Source organism: Mastigoproctus giganteus, chromosome 7 (genome assembly GCF_048544385.1).
Source record: "Mastigoproctus giganteus isolate SK-2022 chromosome 7, ASM4854438v1, whole genome shotgun sequence".
Lineage (NCBI taxonomy): Eukaryota > Metazoa > Arthropoda > Arachnida > Uropygi > Thelyphonidae > Mastigoproctus > Mastigoproctus giganteus.
In genome coordinates this window covers 29,874,699-29,891,692 of record NC_143581.1, presented here as the reverse complement: position 1 = coordinate 29,891,692, position 16,994 = coordinate 29,874,699, and the positions used below count along the sequence as shown (strand labels likewise).

The following is a 16,994-nucleotide window of genomic DNA, read 5'->3' as shown; positions in this document are numbered from 1 at the left end:
CGAAATATTACTGAAATAAGTCGAATATATTTTCCAAACTGCAAGCTAAAGTGTTATTAATTACGTTGTATATTGTATAGAATATCGCAAAGATACATTAATGTAAATCTATAGTTCCTACTATATATTTAGATTAGTGGATATTTGTTGGACAAAGGCACGCGAGGGAAAATGTTAATCTAACACAGGACTAAATGATTGTCTCGTCAAATATTAGAATGCTGTTTGGGATGTTATTTCCTCTGATTTTATTTAAAATTTGCAGCCATTATGTCTTTCTTAAACTACAACTTCTTAAAGAGATACAAAAGGAAGACATTTTTCGAGATGACTTTCTTCCTATTGTTGGTGCGCAATAAAACCACTAGAAACTGATCATCCATCACATTTCTTTTATCTTCATCTCTCCCCTTCCCCCATCTGACATTAGAGTATAAAATGCGCACTTTGTACGTGTCAAAAATATAATTTTGCGAGCAAACCAATACTCACATTTGGTTCCGAAAATGAAAATTAAATCTACAGATGAATAAAGTGTTTTAGAGTAAAGAACAAGACACTCGCTTTTCTTCTAGTGCTCTTAAGTATCCCAGTACAAAAGGAATATTTATCTTCCCTTAAAGATATTTTTGACAGGCACATTGTCTCCATTTTTGCTTATTAAGTAGCTAAGTACATTTCCTTGTAATATTTAATATAATTGCCCAGAGGTGGCACCACTAGTCAAGAAATGGACATTTAAGGGATGGTAAACATCTGTCGTACTTGAACAGACCACACCGAGCTGAGTTGCATGCAGTTTCTACATCGATTGCTTCTCTGGAATAAGTGGAAGGTTGATGTGGAAGGAATAAGTTGAGTATCTAAGGAGAAGCGGACGCATGCAGCCTAGAAACGCCTCATCGAGAAGAGTTCACTAAGTAAAGGTGCCCCGTAGCCCCCCCTCCAACGATCTGAGATCTCAACACACCAGGTAAGGTTGCTTACATATCCATTTTACGAAAATCTCTTAGAGACGCTGAATTTCCAGCCTTAGACAGTGTACGTAGATTAAATATTTAGATTAATTGAACCCGTACAATAACAAGGGACTGATTGGTCTCTTAGGAGAGAAGGAATATCGAAAGAAGCAAAGAAAAATCAATTTCTCTTCGCTTCTGTAAATTCTTCGACTGCGGCTCTCCATTGGAAGATGCTGTACAACTAATGAGAGACGGTTTATCAAAACTGTATTAATTTCTCTTGTTTTCCTAGCGTTATTTTAACTAGTTTCGATTCTAAATAAACCCGAGAGTGTTTCTTTTTAACATTACATTTTTTTTTTTGGCAGCTTAAGAGAGAAAAAGAGTAATTATTTCAAACTCGTGGCCATTTTATTCAATAGAGCTGCAACAAATGAAGCTAATTACATAAAAACACGAGATAATTTTATGTGACACGAAACCTAATTCGCGTGTGTCGGCCGTTGTTGAAAAGAATCACGCGAATTTTCGTTTATCCTCTTTTTGCTGCTGTCTCTGAGAGTGACTTACTGTGTGTGTGTGTTTGGTGGAATAGGAGGGGAGCTGCTGATGAAAAATACACGCATCTCGTGCGAAAAAAACGAAGCACTGCGTGTGATAGGAAGAACAGCTCGATTTTTAATTGTCAACTTACATCTCAGTTTTAATAATGGAAGCAGAGTTCGATTTTTGGGAGGATGCTGCACGCAGAATAAAAATTTGATGAGAAAGAAACAGATGCGAATATTTTTAAGTGTTCTTCACAATCCTGTTTGGATTATAATTTTATATCGTATAGAAAATTATATAAATTATTATGTTATAATAGAATGCTCTTCTTTTCTTATTAATTTCTGTTTATTAATTTTTTATGTATTTGTCTAAATTTTATCAATTTTTCTATGCAGTTAACTATTTGGCCTTTAATGCCCTGCATATGATTTATAGAACCTTTTCTAATAGTGAGAATGACGTAGTTATCGCTCTTTGCAAGACTAAAAGACTAAGAACATCTGGGGAGGATTCAGAGCGGGGGAGACCAGATTAATGCCAATGCACGTATGAAGAATGAATTAGAAGAATGGACTACAGATTTCTACAGCTAGACATCTGAGAGGAGATCTAATTGAGTGGCCATGGATGATTACTTTGTTGAATATTCTTTTTTATATAATAATAATAATTATTATTATTTAATTTTATTTGGCTGATGCAGAAAAAGTTTATTTTATTTTTTCTGTATTTTTATTGAGAAGTACAATGGCCCACGATATAGCGGCCTAGTTAGAGAAGTCATCTACCAATCCTTGCCCTTGATGTCTATCTACATATAGATAGTTGAAGTTTGAGGGAAAGTCAGATTATTGGAGTCGCTGGATGAAGGACACAATCTTCTTTTGAGAGAGAAAATTACATCCCACCAATCGTGCATGTGTGTGTGTGTGTGTGTGGATTAAAGACAGAGAAAGAGAATGGAAGAAAAAAGGAAAGAAAGAGAAAGATGAACAGAAAGATAGATTGATATAAAGAAAGAAGAGAAAGAGAAAACTGATAGATAGAGACTGAGATAAGGAGACAGACTAAGATATGGACAGGAGGGAAAGCGAGAGAGATGAAGAAAATGATCACCGGAAGTGGCCTCTTCACAAGTGCACTGTTCATTGCCTAGTTAAAAGTTAGATTTTACTGCCAACGCAGTGCAGCGTTGCGCCTTAATTTCCATAGAAACCACCAGTGATTGATCCGTAATGAGAAACCGTATGTGCGGTTTCCAGGTGTCCGCTGGAAGTACGGAGGATGATGGAAACCTAATTCAGGAATCTGCTAAGGATTTCATAGTTAACGGCCGCGCGAAGGATGTACCTTCCAGGTGGATACACAGCGTAAAGCGAGCACATATCCGGAATTTGCATGCATGGCTGCTACACGAAAGAAATCAATATTCTTTCTCTATTCGTTCCGAATGCCAGTTGGTGCTCTTGTTTCCAGAATCACGTACCCGCCGAAGCTTATTGTTTGTCCTGGAGAGCCTCGGGTTTTCTGGTATTCCGCGCGCCTCTTATTTTGCACCAGCGAAATGCTGTACTGCATACATCAGTCTCGTTTTCCCTCAATATTTCAGATTCTTCGCTGTTTGTTGCTTTTTATGATATCATTTCCTTCCCTTTTCCTCTTGCTTTTTATTTTTACCGATTTGTAGCTACCCCTTATCGATACGCGATCCTTTATTGCTATTCAATAACCTTCGCGTGTCGAGCTTTATTTCATATTAATGCAAATATCCACTGGATTAAACCCATCAGGATACGAAGCGCTTTCTGCCCGCAATCTCAAACCCACCTGCATTACATGCAAACAACTCCTACATAAATAAATAGGGTAAGTTTACTCTCGCTCACAATTCCCTTTATTAGTCCTGGAAAATATCATTAAATCTTTAGGAGGACAGAAACGTGCTAATAACTGACAAAGTACCGTATATACCCGATAATGGGATGAACTGTATTTCGATGTAGTGTCACGAGATGTACAATTCTACACCTAAATATAAATCTAAGGAAGGCTTTCCTTACGACCATTCATGTCTCATAACATAATGAAATGAAACCAAACAATACCAGTTAAAAGTTAAGGATCAAATACAAAAATGTAAATCTCTCTCTCTCTCTCTCTCTCTCTCTCTCTCTCTCTCTCTCTCTCTCTCTCTCTCTCTTGTTAACGAATAATATTATCGTAATTTGAAGAAGGATAATGGCGTTGACCAACCCTCTGTCGCCCAGTTGTCACAGGCCCATTACTTACAATGTCTTCAGCTCTGAATACCACTGAGCATGCATGGAATGCTCTTGGGAGACTAATTTTGAGTCGTCAATCGCTAGAGAGGGAAATTCAATACTGAGGTGACTTGAATACTACATTAATAACACGAGCACCATGTGAATGTTGCCTAACTTTCAGTGGTAGTTACTTCACTCCCCCTGCTAATACTACCCACTTCTATATCCTTCTTTTCAGGTATGCATGGTCTAAGTTGCATATTTCACAAATGACATTTTTGCATTATGTAGTTCCACACTAAATTTCATTGGCTTGTACAAATTATTTTGCAAACTATGGTACATTCTTTTATATCTGACGTTTTGTCCACCAACCCACTCATCGGAGTGCCTGTCTACGATGTATTGAAAATAACACTATCCAAGATGGCAACCGTCCTGGATGGTATTATTAACCCGGACAACGGGATAATTGAGCAACTATGGAACGAACTGAAAAAGAGTGTACGTCAACAGAATCCTTTGTCCACTCTAGTAACTAAGGACAGTTCTGTTTCATGAATGATCCAGTATTCTTCCTGTCACCTTTCAACACCTTTGTTAATTCCTTCCAACGGCAATCCAATACCCTGTTAATAAAGTGCCCAGGCAGTGAACCACTTGCGTCCAGAAGGTAAGTTACAACCAGAAAATCTCGGATAATTGAAAAATATGTAGTTGATACAGTCTGTCTAATCTTTAACTAAACAATCTTATCATAAGACTCAATTATTTGGGGATTTAAAAGAAATATTCCTCCATTTTTATGAATTGTAACCATTAGTACATAAAAATTAGGGAGCGATCCTGCATAATTCCGAAGTTAGTATGGACTGCGATCACCTGATGACGAGACAACTCGCACAACGAATTCCTAAGTTGCCTAAAAGACTTAAACGACAAAAGATTTGAAACTGTGGAAAGAATAAAACAAAATAACGCCGAATGAGCCAAATTTGAAGAGGATTCTGGAGATGGAGAGTTATTGGATTACCTTGATCTCCGATAGGGTACATTATCTGGATCCAAGAAAAGAGAACTTCGAGGTGCAGCATTGGTTCCTTTGTGACTGACATTTGGTAATCAACCCGAGACGCCAGTGGAGCGACAGGAAAGGGGGAGAGAAAACTAATACACACAAACAAAGGTTAGAGAGGCCCAGATAAATAAAGTTCCGTGTTCCATTAGTTAGGTGGCCAGCATCGTTCACACTGCTGCTGACTCAGACAAGAGATGATAACTCTGAGGTCATCTATCAAGTTGCAGCCTTTGTCTCAGACCTCCTGAAAAGCTACTTGTGCGAGCTACCCTAGCAGTACTGATCTATAGAAAGAGCGCGTTCTCACGTGTGTGCATGCTTGTTTGTTCCGCCTCACCTTGAATGAGAGTAAGCGAAAGGCGTTCTTGCGTGATGTAATCTTTCTTCTTCCTGCAGACAATCAGACACGTTAGAAAATCTCTTGTGCGGCTCGTGGGTTTGTTAATATTTTACTTCACCTTTGTGACTGCCGTCTCCGTACGCGGAAGTACCTGTTAGGGGGCCCTACAACAGTAGTCCGTCTCGTTTTGGGAGACAAAGTTGTAAATACCAGAAAAAGTTTTCTTGTTTGCACTCTCTAGAATTGTCTTGAGTATTACGACAGTAAAATGAGCAGTTCTGTCAGCACATTAAGTTAAATTTCCCTATTAATAAGAGGGAAATTATCGCTGTCCCTTTTTTCAGGTTGATTACTTAAAAAATTATTTGAATTTTTTTTTATTATTATTTGAAGATTACCGATTTTTTTATATTTCGAGATTATGTCCCTCTAATGCTTGTTAAATATATATTTTTAAATACTACAAAATAACATGATTTAAACATGAAAACGTTTATAATATAAACAATAATATAATGAATATTTAAAAGTTTTTAAATAATAGTTTTAAAAAATATTTCTTGCCAGATGCTTCATCAATACAGTAATGAAATTGAATGTTTAATAGCGCCACCTATATAAAATTCAAAGCAACTCAAGTACTTCGTGTATTAAAATAATGAAAACGAAATTTACTATTTAATTAGCGCCATCTATAAAAGCAGCTCTGTCTGCACGCACAGATAGAAATTGATTATTTAAGTAGCGCCATCTACAAAAAATTCAAAATAACTGAAGTACTTCGTCTATTAAATTAATGAAATTGGCTATTAAAGTAGCGCCATCTATGAAAATTCAAAATAAGCTCAAATAATTTATATTTAAATAATGAAAATAAAACTATTTAAGTAGCGCCATCTACAAAAATTCACAATAACTCGAGTACTTCGTCTATTAAAATAATGAAAATAAAATTGGCTATTAAAGTAGCGCCATCTCTAAAAATTCAAAATAAGCTCAAGTAATTTATGTTAAAATAATGAAACTATTTAAAGTAGCGCCATCTACAAAAAATTCACAATAACTCGAACTTGTGTATTAAATTAATAACATTTCAAAGGATGAAGTCTAAAAACAGTAAAAAGTTAAACACGAACTCCATAAGTATAGGAAAAATTGCGCGGTATGAATTAAATAAATAGTTGGTGGCAATATTTATCACGAAGAAATAAACTTGTCAACTGAGAAATATTTCGCTGCATCTTTCGCTCTCTACCTCCTGAAACTTTCACAGTTTTCTACTCTCGCAGCACTTCTTCGCCCAATTCAGTTCAAACTACGGGAACTTACTGGTGCTCTTTTCTCCGAGAGTGGGCGATTGCTCAAAAGGGACGGGCCAATAACAATACATGGCAAACAGTTTGTTGGGAAGACGTATTGACAGAAAATAAATAACACTGCAGTGGCGATATTTTTGAGAATTGTTATTTACGGCTCAAGCCTCCGCGTGCAATGAACCTTCGATTCGTATTCTGCATCGGGAAAAGGAGTAAAAGAGCTCGTTTTTTCGCAGGGGAGCAATGTCCCGGACAACAGCAATGCAAAACTACAAATACGAAACTAACTTTGCGAATTAGACAGAAAATTCGGCTTACTTTCCCAAAGTCACCCATTCTCATTTTACAGCTGAAAAATTCTCTCTGATTCTTTTTTTATTTCCATGCGATTCTTCAGCTTTTTTTGAAATTATGATTTCTATCCAACTATTTTTTCTAATATTTAATATTCTATTTTTTAAAATAATAAACCGACTCTGTCTTTTTTTTTTTTCGATTTTTCTCGCTTTTTAAATTTTAATTTTTATTTCTATTTGATTGTTGTAATTTAAACAAAAATTTCTCTTTTCTGTCTGTGTTTCTGTCATATGAGGACCACCAAAGAACTATCTTATATGCCCATGTGTATCATGTCCATAAATTGAGCGTGTTCTCTGGTAGATTTGTATGTTTTTCTGAACGCAAAACAGTTTTCAAGGGGTTTTCATCCACCAAAAGTTCGAAACGGTTTAACGGGAATCGAAACAAGCCATATTCAACCCGGTGGGGAAAAGGACAGTGATTATAACCATTGCGCATACCCGCGCCGAATTTAACAGACACATTGGAAAATTCTATATAATTTTTCCATTTTTATAATTTTTTTACAGTCTAATTAATTAGAAAACTTATGTGTAGCATTCACTTACTGAAAGATTAAAAATCGTTTACCAAGTAGGTCTCAAAATGTCTGAATTTCCATTTTACGTTAGATTTTATTTATTTTTTCTAATTTAATTTTTATTAAAAAATTCTTTCTCCGAATTTTTAAATTTCTATTTCTCGTGTATATTTAAATTTTTTTTTTAATTTCTGGAATTTATTTTATCTTTTTTTTTTCTGTTTCCCATGTCTATTTAACTTGGGGAATAGCAACCCCAAAATAAATTATACACTTGGTGGGATTGAATTAAAAACATCAGAAGAAGAAAGGGATCTCAGAGTTATAATAGGGGCAGATATGACTTTTCTGAGCAGTGCAAACAGGCAGTCAGGAAAGCCCGTGGTGTCCTATCGATGATTTATCGAACACTATCCTGTACAAATAGGGAGATCATAATCCCACGTTAAAAGGCAATTTTAAGACACCATTTGGCATACTGTCTTCAAGTATGGAGACCTCATCTGAAAAATAATATTCAGCTGCTTGAAAGGGTCCAAACATGGGCAGCTCGAATGGTGAGTTCAACAAAATGACAACTGGACGTCCTCGTGGATAGCACTATTGGTAGGATCGCCAACTCCTCTCACACCGCGTGGAAAACACCTGAGATCGAGTCCCGTCGATGAAGGGAGGAATTTTTGTGGGCCTTTTTCACAATGCGGCTGAGTTAGCTCTGGTGAGGGTAGCGTGGTGGTTTTTAATTCAGGAAACTTGTGTTTTTCATCCAGCAAACAGAAAATCGACCTCAGAACGCAATTTACAGGCAATATACACGGAGAAATGTGGCCTTAGTCGCTGATGCTCCTTTTACCAGATTTTAAATATTTTCAAAGTTTTATCAGTTTTTTTTTTTGTTTTTTTTTACTTCTGCTATTTTGTATTTAGAATAAAAATTCTAATTTCTACCACATTTCTTCTTAATTAATTTGTACCCGACTTTTCCCATTTTAAAGCTCCTAATCTTTTTTATATTTTTTAAAATTGACTAATTACATGGAACTATTTTATCAGTATCTTTCTGTGCACAAAGATTACTTATTTTTACACGCAGCTAAATATAGCATCGCCTTAATTCGATGGAAGGCAACTGATGACGTATTTGTATGCCTATCGTATCCGAAAACAACACATGGCCACGAGCGTTTGTTTTGGATACTGCAAACGCTGCAAAAAAAGAGAAATCAACATAATCGTCACTTAGAAAGATGGGAGGGGGCTAAGGGGTGGAAGAGCAGAAGGAGAGGATCGGTTCAAGTGCTCCAAGACGTATTCCAGACGCCATTTATCGAGGGCTATGAATTAATCATTGCTGTAATGTAAGAAATGTAATAAGCATCCAGTGGAAAGTAGAGAGGTGTGGGGGACCTGCCAAGATTCAGGAACGACAAAAACGCCACGGAGCTATGATTTATTGCCCTCATCGTGCCTTGCCGTAAGTATTGACGTCTTCCATTGTCGGATACACGAACTGGCTGGCTAGCTGGAGAAGAGCCGAGTCACATGACCATGCCTCGGGAGCTACGAGGACCGCTCGGAACTTTTTGTCTATTTGTCCGGCACTCCAGAAACTGACGATCTCATTGTCCACGAGATTAATATGTTAGCTGTAATCTATATTTCGTGTGCGCGCCAGAGATAAGTGACCCCGAACCTGATGTTGAGATCAGCTCTGCACACACACACACACGCGGAGTTTCCAAGCTCTGGAAGTTCCACTCATCCAACGGAAAAAAAAAAAATAAAAACCTATTAACGAAGGACTAACACTCTGGAAGAAGATCGACAGATTAAAGGTGCTGTAGGATTAGCTCACTTCACAGCTTGACTGTTCCCGTTAAATTGTGTTTTCCAACGAAATATCGGAGTAACAGATTTATTCCTAAGCATCATTTTCGCTTTCTGTGCGAATATAAATAAATTCCAGGATATACAAGTACGTTTTTAACATGTGCACAGAAAGGGCATAATGTTTTTCTTACACCACTCTGAAATTTGGATTTTTCACCCCATAAAGGAGTCTGAGAATACACCCGGTGCATAGAGAGAAAAATTCAACTGTGAGATATAATGGGCATGACTGCAACCTAAGGGGATTCCTTATAGGGCCCTTTAACATTCAAATTTTACACTCAACAGTTCTGCTAGAAATGGTCATTACTTTCATTTTATATTGGAAAACCATTTCATGACGACTGTCCGGAAACCTTTACCACATTAAGCACATCGGCCATTGTGGTAGCTTGAAATGCATCTGTAATGTTCTACACACGATTTACGCCGATGGAAATGAATATTTTTACACATTCTTCTTACCTAACCTCGACCAATGGATTCTGGTTGTTTCTAAACACAAAAATTGGACACTTTTTCCAAAGTATCAATTGGAAAATACTCTTTTACGAAAAATAAAATAGTCACAAAGATTGGTTTTATTGTAGATTGGATTATTTTAGAATATCTGCCGCTGCAATTAATGCCACCAGGTCTCAATGTATAAAATGCCCATATTTGATCGGTTTTCCGGATGAAAAATCACAATTTTCGGAGGGGAAAAACATTCAATCCTCGCTAGAAACCGCATTACACGACCATAGTGTGAGAAGCTCATAAAAGTCTCCTCCACCCCGTCAGAAACAGAAACAACAATTTTAATTTTGATCCCTGAATCTTCGTATTGGAAAAGGAAAATGAAATAAATCTAATTAAAATCGTTTGAAGTACCAAACTTTCAATTAAAGAGCTACCGAAAACAGAATTTATGCTTAATGCATCATAATTTTTATTTTGGACGATGGCCAAAGGATATGTAGGAAATGTGTTTATTCCCATGCCGAAGAAAAAAGAGGTAACTCTAGAAAATGTCGAAACTGCAGAACAATTTGTCTTTCCTCCTCACATGAAAGTAAAATTTTACTCTGTGTCATTAATAATAGGCTTAAACCGTACATCAAAAAGGAAATCCCACTGGAACAAGTTGGATTCATAGAGCAAATCTTGAAGCATAATTGGAAAACCCAGAGAATTTTATATCCTGCTTTATTTTATCGATTATTCAGAAGCTTTTGGCTGCGTTAAACATCCAATGGTGAGAGACATAGTTCAATAAAAGGGTGTCCGAAAGTCATTTGGTTTCTCAAGAAAAAATTCATATAAAAGAGAAAGAACTTTAGTGTAGTTGAATCATAACAAACCGATTAGTTTAGAACAAAGCAAGGCCCATGAGAGCATTCTTTCTTTCCAAAGGTTCTAAAGACTATCAACAGAAAGCTCGAAGAAAGGCCCAGGATCTCTAACCGAATAAAACAAAAAATAAAAAAATGAAAAGAATCATGGGCCAATGGAATTGGCAATCAGTAATCTCCGATATGCCCCGATGTTCCCGTAATAGTAATCAATGGCAGTGAATTTGCAATATTAGTGTACCGCAAGGTACAGTTCCAAAATTACAAGGTTTTTACTAAATAAATGGATGCAAACTCGGATAATTATTTAAAAAAAACGTAATATATGGATTACTTGACAACAACCTCATCTATCCATATGTATTATGTCCATAAATTGCGTGTGTTCTCTGGTCGGTTTGCCTGTTTATCTAGACGAAGAATGTTTGCTACCTTCTCCTGAGAGCGATTAACTCAGCCATGGGATGAAACACTTCATCGCTTTATTAAATAAATAAATAAATACATTTTCTGTTTATACTCCGGGACGACCAAACGGTCAGAGGAGTTTACAAGATACACAGAATACAAGAAACAGCACCGTATTCAGCAGTCACGGGCTTGAACCCCGGTCATTCAAGGCACGTGTACTTATGCACCCGCGCGCCTGACCACTAGTCTACGGCGGCCTATTGACGGCATTTGGACTCAAGTTTTCCCACCCGGTGTGAGGAGGACGATAATTATAACCACTGTGCTACCGCGAGGACGCGTAGTTATTGACCGTAATCGTCAACTTTAACAAGACGTACACGACGTTGTCAAAGGTATACGTACACCTCTCGGATTTGGTAAAATGAACTATTCCTACCACCCACTTGTCATGAATAGTATAAAAGCAGCTGAGTTCACGTTGAGAGTAAGCAGATCAACGAAATGCAGTAAGTGGGTAGGGGTTAAGCTAAGTGGTTTCCAACTGGGAGTCATCATAGGATTCCATATTAGTAATCAATCTTTTCGTGCCACAGCAGCGAAACTGCAAGACCACAGATCAAAATAGAAATGTCACGGTGCTGTTACAGTCAGAAACCCTACGGTAGACAACAGAAATTGACAGAAAGAGACCGGAAGGTACTCAGAACTGTGGTACGAAATCCAGTCAGTCCTCACTGAATTCTGTCAACCAGAAGTTTGTAAAGCTGTATTATGGAATGTTCCACTGTATCAAGGAGGCCCATTGTGCATCATGAAAACACTCTCAACACTATATTTCCACCACAAACTCGCATTTTTGACGCGTGGCAGGATGAGTTCACCAGATTTTTCAACAGATGATGGTAGTTGTTTCCAACCACAGAATGTCCTTGGCTTGATTATTTGGTGATTTTACCAATCTCTATGCACTCGAGACGCAGTTTTACGTGAAAATCCTATCAGAATTACAGTTTCCGAGATACTCATTCCAGCGCGTCAAACACCGACTACCATGTCACATTCAAAATCAGTTGAATCGTTTGTCTAAATTTCACACATATGGCACCCCTATCTATCCGCCACTCTGCTTTCTTGTTATGAACACGTGATAATGTTACTGAAGGAACACTCCGTTTCATGAAAAGAATAGAAATATCTAATAAAAAGGCTACTTAGTGTAAAAGAAAGCAGGAATTATACATTGAATCAGTTAAAATATAAATGATTAGTAGGCGAACAGCTTTTCTTTAATAGATTCATGGATTTTAATCTTCTGGAGCGACACTCCGAAGAGTGAACCATACCCATTACTAGCTTATTCAAGATGATATTTTTTTCGTGGTTTCCATTGGTCTGTCCATAATTCCAGCCTTAATCCCATTGAACACCTTTGGGATGAACTGGAATATCGGCTTCGGACTGGGCCAACACTTCTGCAGTTGGTAGCTGAATTGACAGCTGTGTTGAAGGTCTCATTTTAAGAAGTGTTGAAAAGAGTACAGAGAAGAGCAACAAGTTCAGTTTGGCACTAGGTGGATATTCTTACCAAGAAAGACTTCAGATCTGCCAGTAGCAATGTTCAGAAACTAGCTGTCAGCGTGGTCACCTGTTTGAGGTATTTAAGACTTTTAAAGGGTTGCGTCTAAATGCTAAGGGTATCTACCCTTAGGCTATTCACCCTTTCTCAGATGACGTAACAAGGAGAACATAAATTTAAATTGGAAAGGGATGATTTCAGAAAAAAATGTAAGAAAGTTTGCCTTTTTTCAAAGAACGATTGATGGCATAAATTCCCATTTCTTTGATGTCTGTTCTCAAAAGCAGATTCCTTTATTAGAGAGACTTTATCTAACCAGCCTGTAGCAACCCTTTCCCCTGTAAAGATTACTTGCCCGCATACGTAGAAGTGTTGTCACGAGAAGAAATATGTTTCACAGGGGCTTATTAAATATCTAATTTACGAATCAGGAATTCCTTCACTTGAACCCACATAGCATGCTGACTAAGCTACCAAGGAGGGCGTAAAAAGGAGACAATGCGACACGTCAGTAGACTGTATGTTATAAAGCTGGTTTGTTTATTTATGAGATATAGAAAGCTTGGCAAATTCGGTATGATGTCGTAAGAACGAAAAAAAATTAATTTCATACGTTTTTTTTACGTATGATTCAGCGACCACTGGTGATATCTCTTTTATCCTCCGAGTATTATTATCCTTGTGATGTGTTATTCGAGTCAGATCGAGTGCCAGTGTGAAAATATGCAGAAAGGGTTGGAATATTTCCCCCTTAATGGAGCGCAGTAATTGGCAGAAGGACCTCTAGACCACACACCATTAGACAAAGTGCCCCTGGGTGCTGGCAACGTGCAAGACAACCATTTATCATTTCGACAAGTTCACCAGATGGCAGAATACACGGATGGCCGAGTTTCTGGACAGTTGCCACGTGGCTATTCTGTGGACATCCTGCGATTAAACTTCCCCCTCCCCCACCCGGCTTCACGATTTGGTTGGATGATTTGGGGGTTTCGAAGAAGCCCGCAAAATTTCTTCGGGCGTTGTCACTACAAAAGATTTTTGTGCAGAAAATAGCCTCCATCTTTCTGTCAGAAATACAGTTATTGCTTCGAGACTAGGCAGTTTTCTCGGGTTTAGCCGTTGTAGCTTGGCATACAAATAGAATTTTTGTTCACCAATTGAAAATTCGAGGTCTGGCCTCACCAAATTTAACTCAATTTGAATGTACATATTTGTATGTAATAAATGAATTTACAATGTTATTTGGAAAGCAAGCAGATATGGTTACTTTATGTTTTAAAAGACTTGAGCAAAAACTAAATAAACTTACTCTCTCTTGAAACAATCAGAGTGAGAAAAAAGTCCTTAGATAACTAATATAATTGCTTTAAAAATTTTAAACAGTTTCTACACACTATCCTCTCAATAGAATCCTTGAAGAAAATGAATTTTCAACTTATGACCCTAGCTTTCGCCTGAATGGCAACAATTGATCCTTTATGAGAACTCAGGGACTGATCACGATGGTAGACCGCAGGAATATGGTGCCATTTTTCCTTCAGGGCAATTGTCATTGCAGTAGAATAACTATTTGACATACCGCTGTGAAGGATAAAGGTTAAGACAATTGTGGAATCTTATTTTCCTCAAACCAGCTATGTACAACTCTATGGCACGAAGCATTACCTTGAAAAATCCAATTCCATAAGAATGTGAGAATGCAAATAACGCGAAGTTGTCCAAAATGCCCATTGGGACTTTTTATGACCAACAGTCTCATATCATTCCATAAAAGCAGCCTTTAAACATATTTCCTAGGCCTTCCATGCTTCACTGTTAGCTTTGAGGGTCAGTAGCTTTCGTCGGTTGTTTTCCAAACTCAAAATCGACCATCAGACCTGAACATTATTGAACAATAAACTAAAATGTGACAGCGCACTACCCGAAACACCATTTGGGGTTCGTTGGTAGGTAGCTATTGCGCTTCAGCTACACCAAAAAATCTGTTAATACCACAGATTGCATGTCACATTCTTTATGTCAGCTCTTCTCAATCGCTCAGTTTGTTTGCATACATAACCTTTACAATTCTAACCATTTCCTGAAATTAGCCATTCACCAACCTTTTTTCTGCCTTGGAAATTTTTTACCAACGGAAAAACTCACTATAGAATACACATAATTTACAGAAATAGTACATTAACGCCTCGTAGCCTGAGTTGCTTCGGAAGGCGCAAGAAACAAAAAAAGGCAGTGATCTATTACAGTATCGCTACTCGTTTCAAAAATAAAAGAAAACAAGGACAGAAGATGCAGTGGGCAGGCTCAGCATCCGACACAGTAAACCGATTCGGTTGTATTGGTCTGTTAGTTTTCTTCAATCCATACACCAATTATCTGCTCTCGTGGGTAAGACAGTTGGTAGAATTGCCACTAAACACACAGAGTGGAAAAGACCTGAGTTGGAGTCCCGTCGATGACATGAGGAATTTTTATGGACTTTTTCACAAGGTGGCTGAGTTAGTCGTTTTCAGACGATGGTTGCGTGATTTTTTTCTCCAGGAAACTCGGATTTTTTATCCAGCAAACAGAAAATCGACCACAGAACACACCATTTACAGACAATATACAGGAAACAATATGGCCTTGGTCGCTGATGCTTATTAAAACTTACAACAGCAAAAACATTCATTAATTTGGCCGTTCCAATCATAATGAGCTTCATAAAACCTGAAGAGTTGTTAATTGTCTTCAAAAATGTTTAGGATGGTTTAACAATAGCGTTTCTGTCCCCATAATCTGTAACATCTAGTAATGGACAAGTTGGAAGTACAGAAATCAAAATCCTATCTTGTTTAGAAGATTTCGTCCATGATTCTTCCTACAACTGAGAAGAAATAATCGAACTTTACCTCAAATGGAGCTCCAGAATTTTAGCCATATTTGCTAATTAGAACTCCAATGAAGAAGTCTTCAATATGGAACAAAAATAAAAGAAATAGAATTAACATTAATATCACAAAAGTTGTCTGAATTTAAACTTGTAATCTTTTCTAAAGCATCCTAAGTCCCAGCCAAAGAAGCAGACAACCGTCAAAGGACCCATTCACAATTCCACGAAGATTTTATAAACAACAAAGATGGCTGACGTTTCCATCATAGAAATTGTTTACATAGTCTGTCGCTAGATGACTGTAATCAGACTGATATTATTAAAGGTCGAATAACCATCGGTCTGAACTCTCCAACAAAGAAATAGAAACGCATTGGTAGCTGAGGACAGCGTTGTAATCAGAAGAAATATAAAAAATTATTCCCCCGTCTTTGGATTCTTCGCTACTCAAAAGAACTCGTGTCGGAGTATATACAGTGTATGCGTGCGAATGGGTGGTGTTAGCGCAAGAGTATCTTGTCCTTGTATTCTTTCTTCGAAGGCAATATCGATGTCTGCTGTGTAAATACACTTGATGTGGAGAAGAAGATGGACTTTTTGTAAGAGTGAATTTTATCTGTTATTATTAGTATTTTTTTGCTGGTTGGCGCTACAACTCGTCATACAATGTGTGAAATGGACTCGCTTCTTCCTTGTAAGATTTACAAAAGAATAATATAGCGGAAATCTATATTTATGTCGACGCCTTCTAAACAAAACACGGTAGGAGCGAGAGGAAGGCTGGAAAATTGCATTTGTCACATCTTTATCTCAGTCGGAACCCGTATTAGTTTGAATTGGCTGAAGGGAAATGAACAGCACAATAAACTTTCGCAAGAATCCGATATGTTGCTCGCAGTAAAAGACCTTTTATTTCTAAAATTGGCTGTTTCCAAGATCGTGTGCAGTTGTCAAACTATCTTCCTTCCTCTCTTGTCTCTCACAGATATTTTTCTTCAATAAATATATCGGAATGTACTTTTATGCTCTCTTTCGTCTTTATAGTTTTCGTCTCCATAATATTCGACAATTGTTTCTTTTTGTAGGGGCACAGCTGGAGGGATGTGTAGACCCAAACCAATACTTCTTTTCCTCCCATAAATGAAATTAACTCCATTTAGCATCCTTCACTAGCAATGAAAAACAGAGGAGCAATCTGCTTGAAACTCATAACTTTTAAGAGTAAGAAGATTCAAACCGCCAAAACAACCGATGAAGGGTCAAATATCCCTGAAACTGCCATTTTGGTGGTGGTAAACACTGGTAACAATAGGCTTCTTTATTGAGGAAGTGATATTTATTCGAAGTAGATGACAAAGGCAATTCGTTGTGAAAGATTTCACAATATAAGATGTTTTATGAGAAGGAGTAGAGGTTTTGCAATACTTTTTGGCCACGGCAGTCGTTGGATATCTTCAGTTTCAAGATATTCCTCCACCACTTGAACTCTATGTTCAGTGGCGTTGTCGTGCAT

At 37.4% G+C, this 16,994-nt stretch overlaps 1 protein-coding gene across 1 annotated transcript in view; it reads left to right on the top strand.

Annotated features, from left to right (window-relative positions):
• The first annotated feature begins 803 nt into the window (after nt 1-803).
• The window catches only part of LOC150082780 (protein O-mannosyl-transferase Tmtc3-like), a 204,851-nt gene continuing 188,660 nt past the window's right edge, over nt 804-16,994 (top strand). The window contains exon 1 of the mRNA XM_090377595.1: nt 804-973. The gene's annotated coding sequence lies outside the window, so the exon portion shown is untranslated. The remainder of the gene's footprint in view (nt 974-16,994) is intronic.